At 42.4% G+C, this 15,504-nt stretch overlaps 1 protein-coding gene across 3 annotated transcripts in view; it reads left to right on the top strand.

Annotated features, from left to right (window-relative positions):
• Window positions 8,401-15,504, top strand: part of CLNK (cytokine dependent hematopoietic cell linker) — a 164,795-nt gene continuing 157,691 nt past the window's right edge. Inside the window, exon 1 of one of the 3 annotated variants that reach the window (XM_021101017.1) lies at window positions 8,401-8,825. The gene's annotated coding sequence lies outside the window, so the exon portion shown is untranslated. The other 2 variants (XM_021101016.1, XM_021101018.1) reach the window with 2 other exon arrangements.

The following is a 15,504-nucleotide window of genomic DNA, read 5'->3' as shown; positions in this document are numbered from 1 at the left end:
AGTTAATATTCATTGAGCACCTACTATGTGTCAGGGGCTGTTCTCTATGGCAGATTCCAAGAGGGACAACAGGCCATCTGCCTGATGCATGCATTTCAAGAGCTTTTCCTTCTTCTTTCCTTAAAGTGTCTTAGAATTCTTCCCTCCGCCTTTTGTATTTTTATAACCTTCCTCTTAGTATTCTAGTAGTCATGGATTTCTCAAAATTTATATGTTGAAATCCTGCTCCCCAATGCGATGGTATGTGTCTGTGGGGCTTTGGGGAGATCATTGTGACCACACGAGGTCATGAAACCTCATGAAAGGTGTCACACCCTTAGAAGAATGACCAGAGAGCTTGCTTCCTTCCTCTGCTCCCCACGCCGTGCGAATGAAATGGAAAGTCGCCAATCTGCACCCTGGAAGAGGGTGTTCCGCAGAGCCTAACCATGCTGGTCCCCTGATCTTGAACTTCCAGCCTCCAGGATTGTGAGAAAAAAAGAAACGTCTACTGTCGATCAGGAGCCCCAGTCTGTGGAACTTTGTTACAGCAGCTGAGCTAAGACTCTAGACTTCTTCTGGCTGCTATAATATATCTCTAGGATTTTCCACAAGAGATCATTAAGGATCTCTGTTCCTACTGCCTCTCAGAAAATCCCAGAGAGGTGGAAGCTTACAACCACAGGGTTAGCAGATCGACTGCGCAAACACGTCTGGCATCAGGAACGGAGTCACTGAGCCACCAGCTTTGCAGCTGCCAATTGTGCCCTCAGTCCCGACTTTATCCTTCACTGTGCTTCTGTTTCCTCCTTTCAAAGATGGAAACACTACTGTTTAGAGATCTAAGCTTGTTCTTTCTCAGTGGTTTACCAACTGTGATTGCAGGCAAGGCTTATAATCGAACCTCTTTGAGTCTCAAAATTTATGCTGAGGAGCAGAAGCACCATGGACTAAGATGCAAAGGAAGGAAAACAAGGTTTAGGAAGAGAGTCTGAAAATGGTAGCTACTCTACATATATCAGCTATTAGTATTCTTATTTGCCTGAGAGAGCAGAGTAATTCTGGTTTCTTCCTCCTTCCTTCTAGAAAAGAAGATATTTAAAACAGAAAGAGAGAGAGAGAGAATTAAAGAGATTAGAAACCCTGTCCCAAGGAGAACAGACTTGTGGTTGCCAAAGGAGGGGGGCTGGGGTAAGGATGGAGTGGGAGGGTGGGGTTAGCAGATTTGAGCTATTATATGCGGAGGCAATAAATGGCGAGGTCCTGCTCTACAGCACAGAGAACTCTATTCAATGTCCTCTGATAAATCATAATGGAAAGAAATATAAAAACGTGTGTGTTTGTATGTATATACGTATATAGGTGTATGTATGCATGTATATATACAGATGAAACTTTGTTGTATAGCAGAAATTAACACAACATAAATCAACTATGCTTCAATTTAAGAAAAATGTCCTGTTCCAGCTTAAAAGCCAAAGGTCCAACTTCCTTTCAGATGTTGCCCTTGGCTTCTTTTCTCTCTTCCACTCTGAGCCCTGCCTTGTCCCTCTGTCCCCCCCCCCCAAGAGACCATTAATCACACAGGCTAAGTGAAGCCCATCCAGGGTCCCACAGTGATGGTCACGCTATTTTCTTTTTTCTTCATCTGATTCTTGCCTCAAGACCTAAATTCAACCCATGCGAAGACAGATGGCATGAGGCCCGTGGCCCTGCCAATTTAGCGACCCTGGCAGTGATTCAGGCCCTGAGGGGAGAGGGAGCGATTTTGCCCACATGGTCTAAAAATACGACAGTGTATTTAACCTCTGGGAAAAGTGTTTGGCAAACAACCTATAGCAGATTTGTGTGTGTGTGTGTGTGTGTGTGTGTGTGTGTGTGGATGATGTCACATCCTGAGCCAGATTTGGCTCAACAAGGTTCTGCTCAAGACAAATGGCCCACATTTAAATGTAGAATTAGGGGATGTAACTATGCTGGTCTGGCAAGAGATTTGGCTCAGAGACTGGAGCCTGGACCACTGTTTTGGTTCTTCCCCCAACTCACCATAGTGGTTGGTGACTTCACCTCAAGAGGACTCCACTTCCTCCTTTTGAAATGAGAGGTGTTTGACAGAACTGCAGTGCTTTAAATTCTTCACATTTGTCCATGGCGTAAAAGGTTTATAGCACTGTCAGTACGTAACATATATTAAAAGTTTCCATAGAGTATAAACAGGGTTGAAGTACATCTGGGCCTTTTCATTTTACAGGAGGCAAAGTGGGACCAACAGAAAATCGGAAGAAAAGTTACTCTTGTCTCTTTATTCCACATTCTGGTTTGATTTTTTTTTTTTCCTTTTTTGCTTTGCTTTTTAGGGCCGCACCTGCAGCACATGGAAGCTCCCAGGCCAGGAGTCAAATCAGAGCTGCAGCTACCAGCCTATACCACAGCCACAGCAATTAAGGATCCAAGCCACGTCTTCGACATACACCATGGCTCATGGCAGCACTGGATCCTTAACCCCCTGAGCAAGGCCAGGGATCAAACTCGCATCCTCAGGGATCCTAGTTGGGTTTGTTAACTGCTGAACCACGAAGGGAACTCTCTCCAGTTTGATTATGGTATAATCATTGATCTCTTCAACCCTAGTCATTTCCTCCAAAACTGTGGAGAAGTCTTACCTTCCTATACATGGTAAGAAAAGGTAAAACACATCAACAAGTAATAACTTTGGCTGAAACATCTTATAATATCCAGAACCTTGAGCTATAACATAGCTGAAAGGGCCTCAAGTTTGGCAACTTGGCTCCTAATTTTGCCCATAAATGAATTTTAATGTTATAACTGTTATAAAAATAGATATTTCCAGTTTATTCAGAGAAAGATATATGCAAAGAATGATGAAAGAGTCAGACTTTGCTGTTTCAGAAAAATTAGAATTAAAAAAGTAGCATACATGAACAAAAATGAGAGGTGGGTCTCTGGCCAGTTCACTTCAACTCTTGCTGCAAGGCAGGTTCTTGGCATTGTGATGGATTCCCAGATGAGAAATAGCTAGTCTCTTTCAAGAAGCATATCCTTTATTAACACATATATACCCCCAAAGCTCATCCCTTGGTTCCTTCCACTCAGGAAACTCTGCTCTCCAAAGCTATACTTGGCTGGGTTCTTTTCACCACTCAGGCCTCAGCTGCAATGTCACTTCTGCAAAGACTCAAGCCCAGACCACCTTATATAAAGAAACCCCAACTCCATGTATCTCAGACCACTCTCTCTCCTCTTATCAGGTATAATTCCTTCATAACACTACACTTTCACCTACATATTTTTAATCACTGGCATGTCACCAGGTATAATAGCCTCTGCCATCACCTATACCATAGCCTTGGTAGGAAAAAAACCACTAATGTTTTGGACCCATTATGGTGCCAAAGCAGGGAAGGGACCCCTGGAAACAGTGGGGACATTTAAATGAATCTATTGCCAGGGTGGTAATAACTTGGTGATTCTGAGATTCTGCTATTTTTTCAAATGGGTCAGAGCAATAATGACACCAACATGGAGGCATCAATGTGGTGCTTAGGTTATGCATTTATGCAAAGAGCTTAGAACCATGTCTAGTATGGAAGAGGGCTTAATTTTTCATGTTAGCCCCATGAGGCCCTCCCAGGGAAAAGTAATGTGATCTAAGCAATGAATTCATATTTCATGGGGATTCATTAATTGATAAACCACCTATCATTTCTGTGAATAATGAATTAAGGAGTCTAAGGAACCCGGGCTGAGATTTTAGGGAAAAGTTCTTTTTGCATTTACTTACCACTCCACCTCTGCGATTTCTAAAGAACTTGGGCATGGATGCAATGAAATTAGGCTCGGAGATAAATCCAAAGGGTAGGAACCACATTATGTTCCTAACCAACCCTAACCCTAACCCTAACCCTAACTCTGACCCATGAACTACGACACTGAGTTTTGGATTTCCCTGTGTTTGGGTTTGCCTCCTTGCGGGATATATCAGGGTGGTTGGGCCAGGAAGCAGAGACCTTCTTAAGACCCCTTCTGGAAAGAACAGACTTCTATGGGAACAGCCCCACCTGCTTCAGCTCCCCAGATATAACCAGATGTTTGAATGTCAGTTGCATTTATGTTTGAGATTTTCCCCAGGAAGCCACCTCTTAGTAGCCAGGAAAATTGTCCAACAGGCAACACAGATCCAGGTGAAACAGAGTGTGTCTGAAATCCAACAGAGAACATGGCTATGGTTCTTCCCCTCCAAAAACACCAGCATGATGCAAAAGGGAGAGCACAGCTATGTAGGGGCTCGTGGGGTGTGTCCTGGAGGAGTTAGTAGGAGAGATGAGAGGAGAAAGGTGATCGACGGACGTGGAGTGAGCCCCTCAGGGGTCCAGGGTGAGACTGCCTGAGGCCCCCACGTAAGCAGGTGCTAAACTATAATGAGTCAGAAATGCTGGTGCTAATTAACTAAGGTTCAACACGGGAGTTCCCATATGATTGGTAAAAAAAAAAAATACAAAGATTTCTTTTTCCTTTTTTCTTTTTGTCCACCCTATGGCATATGGAGTATCCCCGCCAGAGATCATATCCCTGTCATCTCTGCCACAGCTGCTGCAACGCCAGATCCTTTAATGCATTGTGCCAGGCTGGGAATAGAACTGGCATCCCAGCATTGTTGAGAAGACGCTAATCCCAATGCCCCACAGTGGGAACTCCAAAAACACAGAGTTTTATCCACTGCAGTAAACAGGTATCCTTAACTAGGAGTTTATAAAATAAACACACCTACTGAGATGGTGTTGAACTTTCTCTTGGGTTTGGGGTATGTCTGCATGTGTAAGTTGCACGGTGCAACCCCAGGCTTGACACCAGCCCAAAACCAACTGTGTGACAGGAACCTGAACTTGGCAGTCACCACCTGCTGCAAGGAAGAAATCCGACACCACACGGGATAAGGATGCTTGCACAGGACCTGGAAATTTTGTATCACCTAAATTTGTCTTGTTCAAAAAAATTGCAAAAGAAAACTGGAGATACCAAGACTAAGAGAAAAGTGGTAGAGGTAGGTCAGGCTTTAGTTTTTTTTGTTTTTTGTTTTTTTTTTTCTCCTCCGACACATTGTCTTGGCATTAGAGAGAGAAAGGGAATCAAGAGTTAAATCTGTTTCTGCCTAGAATGGTTCTTCATAAGGAATCAAGTTCTCAAATGAAGCTAGGCATCAAATTTGCTTTGGGGATCAAATGTACATTAAAATGTAACCATATGTCAGAGAGTCAAAAATACATAAAAATTGCTTTCAAAAATAAATAAATAGGAGTTTCCGTCGTGGCTCAGTGGTTAACAAACCCAACTAGTATCCATGAGGACGCAGGTTCAACCCCTGGCCTCACTCAGTGGGTTAAGGATCCGGCATTGCCGTGAGCTGTGGTGTAGGTCGCAGATGCAGCTCGGATCTGGCATTGCTGTGGCTGTGGTGTAGGCCAGCAGCTGTAGCTCTGATTGGACCCCTAGCCATATACTGCAGATGTGGCCCCTAAAAAGACAAAAGACAAAATAAATAATAAATAAAATAAATAAAGAATTTAATTTTTAAAAAATAAATTAAAAGGTTTTCTTGATTTGGGGGCTGTCAAATAGTATCTCATTCTGGTTTAATTTCCATATTCTTCATTATAAATAAGACTGAGCATAAAAAAAAGAAATCAGTTTCTCTAGACAAATGTCAGTAAAGAAATAAATAATTTAATTTAAAAAATAAATTAAAAGGTTTTTTTGATTTGGGGGCTATAAAATAGTATCTCATTCCGATTTAATTTCCATTTTCCTCACTCTAAATGAGACTGAGCATGAAAAAAAAAAAGAAATCAGTTTCTCTAGAAAAAAGTATGTGATGGGTACCTCTTGAGACCTCTCTATACTATTCTACAATTATAACAACATAAGAAGTTTAATAAGAAGAAGTTTTTCAAGAATAACAAACACCTTCCATTTCTCCTCATGAATATTAAATTCCTAGAAGTTGAGAAAAATATTTAAAGATCCATTTAAAGGGATCCCACCTTGCTGACATGTTTTCTTATCTGCCTGTATGTGTGAGAATTTCATATTCCGTGTGTTGAAAAATGCTATAAGGTTAGTAGGGTCACATTCCTTTTTAAAGGTGAGAAAATCAGTTAACTTACTGAAAAATCATTCAATTAATGGAGCCAGAAGGGATCTGAACTAAGCCAGGGTAACTCCAAAGCCTGACAATCTTGCTGCTCTGCCTCCTAAGCAGGTCTTGCAAGAGCCAGTGAAGACTTTCTTTCTCTCCATCCTGAGAACCACGGTCCTACTTGAACATGATTGGGCATTACAATTCCTGCTTTGGGGCTTTGTTTGGTCTTAGTTTTTTTCCTGTCTTTCTTCCATATACTTTACCCAAGGGCTTCAAACCCTGGGTGGGCTACTCAGAAAGTAAAAACTAAATAAACTCATCATGGATAAACTTGCCACGGAGAGCATTAGCACAAGAATGTTCTATTCAGGAGTTCCCATTATGGCTCAGCTGGTTAAGGACCCAACACTGTCTCTGTGAGGACATGGGTTAGATCCCTGGCCTTGATCAGTGGGTTAAGGATCCAACGTTGCCACACAGGTCACAGATGTGGCTCAGATCCGGCGTTGCCACGGCTGTGGTATAAGCCCCAGTTGCACCTCCAATTCAACCCCTAGCCTGGGAACTTCCATATGCTGCAGGTGCAGCCCTAAAAAGAAAAAAAAAAAATCCTATTCAGACTCACAGGCACCTCTAGACACATCCTGCATTCTGCATCCTTTACTCACACATGTGGGGGATCACTGATCTATTAGTATTTCTGGGCGATGCCTTAGAAGATCTGTGAGAGGCTCCAGGGAAACCAAGACAGCAGCTGTTAATCAGAGCCAGGTATAGTCTGGCACACTCACCCTCAGAGTGAGCCTGATCACGCCCATTTTACATGTGAGACCCATCATGGTCAAGTGCTTTGCCCGCCACAAGGTAGCCTCTTAGGAATCTATCTGGGTAATTTTGATCTGGCTCTCAAGACCCAAACACCTCTGGATTTTCCCAATACCCCCTAATGTGACTCAGCATCCCCGAACCCAGCAAACTCTGGTGGGGAAAGAGTGTGGTGGGCAAGAGATAAGGAGCCGTGAAGCAATTAACACAAAAGCAATTGTCAATGCAAATAGATGACTGCAGCACAGGCAGCAGGAAAGAGGAAGACACGGGCTGGCACTTGTGGGGCGGCCGGGCTCAGACGCGGACAGGAGGCCGCCTGTCTCTCTAGCTGTGTCTGTGTTTTTGGCTTTCCAGGCGCCTTTTGCTTTTCTAGGTTCCGACTTGACCCCTAGCCCGGGAACTTCCATACCCAGCAGATGCAGATGTAAAAAGAAAAATAGTTAAAGTGAGGTGATGAGGATGGGCCCTAACCCAATGTGACTGATGTGCTTAACAGAAGAAAAAAGGGGACTCAGGGGAGCATGCTTTACAAAGTTGAAGACAGCCGTTTATTCTTCCCTCATGGCCCTCAAGAGGAACCAGACCTGCCAACGCTGGTTCAGATTTCTAGCCTGCAACACATTTCTGTTGTTTAGCCACTCGCTTTGTGGATCTTTGTCATCGCAGCCCCAGGAAACTAACACAGATCCAGACCAAACGACCTACCCAACGGCAAACTAGGTAACATGGTTATTGCTTTAGCGGCTAATGCAGCAAAAGCTACGTGATGAAGTAGGTAAATTGCGGAATCTCCCTAGACTTCAGTTTTCACAATTACAAAGGGGATTTCACCATATTTTCCTCTCATGATGATCAGTAAGATTTAGTAGAATAATGCTCTCAAATTGCCCAGCACAGTACCTGGCATTTAAGCAACTTTAAATGAAAGCTTATTTTAGTGTTACCTTTGCAATGGATACTAAGTCAAAATCAGACCTCTGTACCCACGAAAATATAAACTTCTACCTTTGGTGATGTTTGAAATAATATTGGAATTCAGCATTATTTGATAAAAATATCAGTTTATATAAAACTAGAGTATCAAGTGGCGGGTACCAAGAGAACAGCAGGCCAGGACTTGCCGCCAGTTTAAATGAACCATGGTGAAGATGGAGCAAAATTAAAATAGCCTGAGTGTCTCATATGCGCCACGTCTTGATTTACATTAGTTTGTTCATTTCTTGATATTATCTCTAAAATACAAATATCACTATCCTTCAGTTATAGGTTGGAAACCAGGTGAGAAATAAACTGCAACTTGCCCCAAATCACATAACGAATGTTTAGTACAGCAGGAAGTAGAGACAGCCATTTCTCATCCCAGTTCCCAAGTCCATGTACCTTGCAGGGGGTGGGCAGTCCTCAGGAAGCCACTGGCAACATCAAATCACAAGATGTTCAGTTTCCCCTGCGCATGTGAAATAAGATAGCAAAACCCAGATGCTTGCATGTTGCTTAGCAATCTGTTCTGGTAATTTCGAAGTGCCATATGAGGACACGGGGTGTCTTTAAGGATACCCTTCGTGTTAGGCAACCTCCACCTCCTACGGCTTCGTATATGGCACTTGAACTCAAGAAGAGGAAGTCCCACCCGCACTCAGGTCACACCACCCAAGGTCTGTGGCTGCATCTCACAGGAAACCAAACCTAAAACGGACCTAGGAGGAGCTTTCTGCTAAAGGACAGTGCCCGACATTGAGAATAATTCAACCCCCTGCCCCTTGGATCACCGCCTTCTGGAGTTCTCCGCGATGCTGCCACGGACACCCCCGCACAAGGGACATCTCAACACAGGGCCATTTTCGCTCCCCACGCTGCTCAGGTAAACTACACAGGCCAGCCCCGTCTGAGTGGTCATCTCACTAGCATAAAGGATCATTAGGAAAGAGCTAGCACCAAGAATAAAAGGCTTTTCTAACATGGATTTCTGGGCTTCCTATTAAGCATTAAACAGGCATAAAGAAACCCAGATCCCTTAATCCTTTTTAAATATCCTTTCATTCTGCTGCAAGAAGGAATCAAGATACCTACCCATAAAAAATTAAAAGATTAAATGTTTTCAATCTTCTCTTCCTCTAACTTGAACTGCCTAACCGTTGGCTACGAAAATCGAAAGCCCAGGCGTGTTGCTGGCTTCCTTGGCTGACCTTCATTGCAACAGCCACCTAGAAAGGCAGCCCCGACTCAAAGTAGGCTGTTGAAAGTAGACGTTCACTCTTGGAGATTGTGCAGGTGTGTATTTTTTTAATCTTATAAATTGAAACGACTGTATTTCTGTGTTGGTGTGGAGGAGTTGCAATCATGCTGACCTTTCACAGGGCCCGAGAGGGAGAGTGGAGCTGGGGTAAAATGCCCAGCCTCTAGGGGTACCAGTAAGCATCTCTTCCAGATGCCTCTTCTTCTTGGAGAAAACAAATACTAAACTGGAGTAAGTCTGAAAAGAGAAGTGTCAAGAAAGTACCTCTGCTTTAAAAGACACTGGTGTAGCTGATCTTTATCAGTACTGATGTTATTACAAGGTACCAGCAGTGCTTATAATGATCTCTCTGTACTGTTTATTTCTCTCCATATTAGTTTGTTCATTTCTTGGTACAAATCGCTAAAATATATCAAGCTCATTGAAGCATTGCCATTCAATGATGCTGTTCCTTTGGATTCCCAAGGACCACCCAAACCACAGGGAACAGTCCTTTCAAAAGTCAGGAAGTCAATTGTGGGCCAGGCTAATTGGAGGTCAGCTGAGAAACAACAAAGCTTCAGGAACCCTCTGATACATTTAAAATAAAATATGCCCTAGAGAAGCAAGAAGGGCAGCTGGTCTTTATTTAACCATTTTTTGCTTACCAGACAATATGCATTAACTCATTTTATCCTTATACCCAATCTTGAGCACTAGATGTTTTTTCCCTGGGATACAGATGAAGACTCTGAGTGGCCCAAGTCAACACTCAAGGTTGTGCCCCCACAAATGTCAGTGAGAGAATTCAACGCTACACTGATTTGCACCTCATTACGAATGATATGAACGGTGGTCACTTCCTTTGCAGCTTTCTAGAGCTCAGTTTGAGTCCATTTCTGGAGTCTTTGCCACCAGCCCTCTTAATGGTGACATGTCTTTCTTTTCTCCAAGGAGCCCTCTCCGATGAGTCTATGAACAAGACCATTATTCTAAAACCAAAGGTTAGAGTTTCCTGTACCATCCGGCCCACTCCAGCTTAACACCCAAGACCTTGTCTTTCACTCACTTTGCCAGGAATCAGGTGCTGTCTTGGAAAAACTGTAGGATTTCACATCTGACTAAGCTGGCCAGGATCCAAACTCTGCAGCTTGACCAGATATATTAGTTTGTTCCCTCCAGTCCTCCATTCTTGCACCTTTATAATAGAGCAAAATAGCATCACTTGTATTGACAACTGTAGCTTCAATGATATAATATTTATATTAAGTGACATATGGCATATATTTATTTTTTATTTTGTACTTATTTTAACGAAATATAGTCGATTTACCATGTTGTGCCAATTTCTGCTGCACAGAAAATTGATATATGTGTATATATATAAACACATTCTGTTTTTAATATTCTTTTCCATCATGGTCTATCCCAGGAGACTGGATATGGCTTCCTGTGCTATACAGTAGGACCTTGTCGTTTATCCATTCTAAATGGAATAGTTTGCATCCTCTAACCCAAAACTCCCAGCCCATCCCACTCTCTCCCCCATTCCCCTTGGTAAGCACAAGTCTGTTCTCCATGTCTGTGAATCTGTTTCCGTTTTGCAGTTTCGTTTGTGCCATAGTTTAGATTCCACATGGAACTGATATTATACAGTATTTGTCTTTCTCTTTCTAACTTACTTCACTTGATATGAGAATCTCTAGTTGCATCCATGTTGCTGTGAATGGCATTATTGTGTTCTTTATGATAGCTTAGTAGTTTTAATACTGCTAAGTCCATTGTATATATGTACTACATCTTCTTAATCCACTCATCTGTCAACAGGCTTTTAGGTTGTTTCCAAGTCTTGGCTGTTGTGAATGGTGCTGCGATGAACTTGGGCTGCATGTATCTTTTCGAATTGCAGTTTTGTCTGGATATATGCCCAGGAGTGGGATTGCTGGATCATACGCTAGATCATATAGGAGTTCTATATTTAATTTTCTAAGGAACCTCCACCCTGTTCTTCATAATGATTGTACCAATTTCCATTCCCACCAACATCGTAAGAGGGTTCCCTTTTCCCCACAAACTCTCCAGCATTTGTTATTCGTAGACTTATTAACGATGGCCATTCTGACCGGTGTGAGGTGGTAGCCCATTGTAGTGTAACTGTGGTATATAACTATTCTCTAAGGAGATTATTAAATAAAACATTCATAAATTTATCTGTATTAGTAAATTCCATGCTGATTACAAGCATGCTTTAGGAATAAGACTAGAGCTTATGTGGGGTGAGGAAAGGAAAGTAATGGAGAAAGAACTAACTTTTATTGAGTACATGCTAAATATTAAATATACACCATACTGTAATATTTGGAATGGATGGGCAATGGGGTCCTACTGTACATCACAGGGAATTGCATGTGGTTGGTCACCTTGCTGTACAACAGAAATTAAAGAAACATTGTAAATCAACTATACTTTAACCATATATATACACACATATGTGTATATACAGATACACATATATATACACACACACACACACACACCATAAATGACATAGCTTTGTACAGTCCACAGAGCCTTTGGACACTTTTTTAAATTTAATGATCTTAGTAAAGTAGGCAGAGCAATATTACAAGTTAAAACTGAGTTTCAGGAAGTTGATGAGGATGAAGAGCCTGGTGATAAAGAGAGGAGGCTTTGAGATCAGTCAAAACTGAGTATGAATGTGGTGAGTTTATGTGTTTGGGAATAAGTGGCTTGACCTCTCTGAGCTTAGGTTAGCTGTCATTGGTGTTTTGTGGTTTGAAACGGGGTAGGTTAGCACACATTACGGGTTGCGATGCGGATGAAAGCAAATGTGTATATAGTGTTTGCCATAGAGGAGACATTCGGGAAATGGATAAATGGCAGCTGTGCAGCAGTTGTTGCCAAGGTCACAGTGAGGAATGGAGCTAGATCTAGAAGTACCCCTTTATGAGTGCCACTACATAAAGCAGTTAGAGTCACCACCCCAGGCATGGCCAAGGCTCACCAAAACCTGAACTCTGGGCAGTTGCTCCAAGCCACGCCTACCCATCCCAGCATGAGAAAGATAGAGTGTTCAGAGTGGTTAAGTTACTAAACAGAGAAAAGTAATTGGATCTAAGGTATATTTAAGATTTTTAACAGATTGAGTACATTTTCAGTGATTTGGGGAAGTTTTCAAGAAGACTGAGAAAATCAGGTTATATAGGTTAGATCTGAGTAGCTTAATAAGGAAAAATAAACATGAAGAACAGAATTGTGGGAAACAACTGTCCTAGGAATTTTCTGTGATGTTTGTTTCTTCTTGTTACTTTCGTGGACAGAATACTTGGCGAATCATCACCATGCTTATTCAGCAGAGTTTTAATCTTGTCCTCCAAATAGCAGTGACCAATAGCTTGCCGTTTGAGCGCCTGCTACGTGCTGGGCAATGAGTATTCATTTCTCAATCTTTCAGTAGGTATATTTATTCTTATTCTACGAAAGAGGATACTGAGCTTCAGAGAGACAGCACACCCTGTTCATTTCACACCAGAAAGAGGAGCCAGGCCTATTGAAAACGCAAGTTCCTGCTCCTCACACTGTGCTCTATCAGTGCACGGTGGGCTGTATCAGGGTGGTGATCACAGCATCACTTCCTCCAAACTAACCAGGACTACCAGATATACCATAAGCAGTAGTAAAATAAGCATGTGAGTTTGTTCTTTGTATTTCATTGGTGATGCAAACTGAAACACCTTCCCAAACACCGAAGCATGGGAAGTGAAATTCCACCATGTGTTTTTTTTTAATTTAAATTTTTTATTTTTTATTTTTTGCTTTTTAGGGCCATACCTGCATAGGGGTCCAATCAGAGCTATAGCTGCTGGCCTATGCCACAGCTACAGCCATGCAGGATCCGAGCCATGTCTGTGACCTACACCACAGTTCACATTAATGTTGGATCCTTAACCCAAGGAGCGAGGTCAGGGATTGAACCCACGTCCTCACAGATTCTAGTCGGGTTCATTACCGCTGAGCCATAACGGGAACTCCTCACCATGTTTAAATGGCTCTGTGCATAGCCATTTGCCATACAAACTGAACCAAAAGTTCTGGACACAACATGGAAATTCAATATCCAAGTGTTTGGGGGCATAGCCCTTAATTGCAGTGTCTTCTCTATTGAATTCCACATGAGACAAAGATGAAGGGCGGCCAGTAGCCGAAGCCCAACCTCTAAGAGGGTAGCGCCTTTGTGGAGTACCCGAGACCTGCATTTTATCATCAACTTTGCAGATTCAGAAGACTAATGTTATGCAAGGCACTCAGTTGATGGGACTTAAGGACACTGTCTCATTCTGGTGTTCTGGCCCATACAATCCATCTTCTGTGACTTTGTTCAAGTATTAAGAGTGTACTCAAGTTGTAAGGTCCCTCCCAGGAGGCAGATCCAAACAGGATATCAAGTGACTGTCAAGGGGTAGCTTGGTGAGCACGAAATCGGAGCTGTGTCCTTCTACTAGCTGGATTTGCCCAGCTACTGATGGTTTGATGTCTTGATGGACATCTGCCTGGGAGCCAGTCTGCTCCATGACTGCTTATGAATATTCATAGCGCAGGTCACTCTCACTTCCGGTAAAATCCAGGGACCTCCTGACCAGTTCCATCTCTCTGGGCTTTCCAAGAGAACACTTCCCGCGTCCACACTCTCTTTAGCCCAAATTCCTACTTCTGTTCCCAAGCTCTCTCTACTAACCACCCCAGCCATTGGTTGAGAAATCGATAACCTGGGTTGGAATTCATACCATTACTTCCTAGCAGGATGATTTTAGACAAGTTATTTAACTTCTTGGAAACTTAGATTCTCATTTATAAACTGGAATTGCAATACCTACCTTTCGAATTTGTGGGGAGAAATGAGATGCGATACGTAAAAGTTACATATTATAATATCTAGCAATTACTAAGTGCAAACTAAACAATAGTGGCTATATTATCATTTTAGCACAGTTGTTACGAGTTTATGTTCGGACAAACCATCAATAGAATCTGTGAGTGTTTTTTGTCTGTTTCTAAGAATTTTGGGGATTTCCCAGCATGGCACAGCAGAAACGAATTCGACTAGGAACCATGAGGTTGCGGGTTTGATCCCTGGCCTCACTCAGTTGGGTTGGGGATCCGGCGTTGCTATAAGCTGTGCTGTGGTGTAGGTCGCAGACACAGCTTGGATCTGGCATTGCTGTGGCTCTGGCGTAGGCTGGCAGCTGTAGCTCTGATTGGACCCCTAGCCTGGGAACCTCCATATGCCGCGGGTGCAGCCCTAAAAAGACAAAAATAATAATAATTTTGACCTGGAGAATATTCGTAAGCAGTCATGGAGCAGACTGGCTCCCAGGCAGATGTCCATCAAGACATCAAACCGTCAGTAGCTGGGCAAATCCAGCTAGTAGAAGGACACAGCTCTGATTTCGTGATCACCAATTTTGAGGTGATTTCTACAGAAAGCTAATCTCATCATTTTTGCATTTACCTTAGTCAGTCATCTATCAAAACCTTGGTAGTATCTTCCTGCTCCCCTAAAACACAAAGATTTAATGAAAAATGATAGAAATTCCCTTGGAATACTTTCTTTGACAATTTCATATCCTCAGTGTCCTTCATGGTATAAATACATGGAAACCGCTCAATAATTACCTGCTGTTTAGACTCACCTAACAGTTTATAGTTTACAAAATACTTTCACTTCCACAATCTCATTTGGTCTTCAGAATCATCCTCTGAGCAAAGGAGCATGAGGGTTTATATCCCCATTTTTCAGATTAGAGATCTTGAGTCTCAATTCATCATACATGGGCTTAAAGACCTGCCTCACATCTTGCTAGGAGAGTGATCCTGAATAGAAGACGGGATAAAGAAAGAGTTAATTATGTGGAGGAAGTTCACTTCAGGTGTTAAGTTCTAAATATGCTTGAAGTTACAAATTAAACGATGATCTCATCTGAATCCATACTGTGCATTTGTTCGCTAGACAGATTTGGCTCAAGAGGACTCTCTCAGAACAAAATGACAGAATTGTTCAATACTGAAAAATCTGGGTCACTTGGATTATTGCCTTACAATGGAATCTAAATTAAACAGGACGCCCTACATAGGGCTCTGGCATTCTGCAAATGGTGCCATCATCATCACTGTCACCTTCATTATTACTGTTGCTATTATTATTATTATAAATCACTTTACTCTTGGTCCTGGCTTTTCATACCTCTTCTCTGCATGTTAGGTCTCCCACTAACTCCTTTGAGGTCCTTCTTATGGTGAAACAGGT

Source organism: Sus scrofa, chromosome 8 (genome assembly GCF_000003025.6).
Source record: "Sus scrofa isolate TJ Tabasco breed Duroc chromosome 8, Sscrofa11.1, whole genome shotgun sequence".
Taxonomy (NCBI): Eukaryota; Metazoa; Chordata; class Mammalia; order Artiodactyla; family Suidae; genus Sus; species Sus scrofa.
The sequence above is the reverse complement of the archived record's forward strand: the minus strand, read 5'-3'. Positions and strand labels throughout refer to the sequence as shown.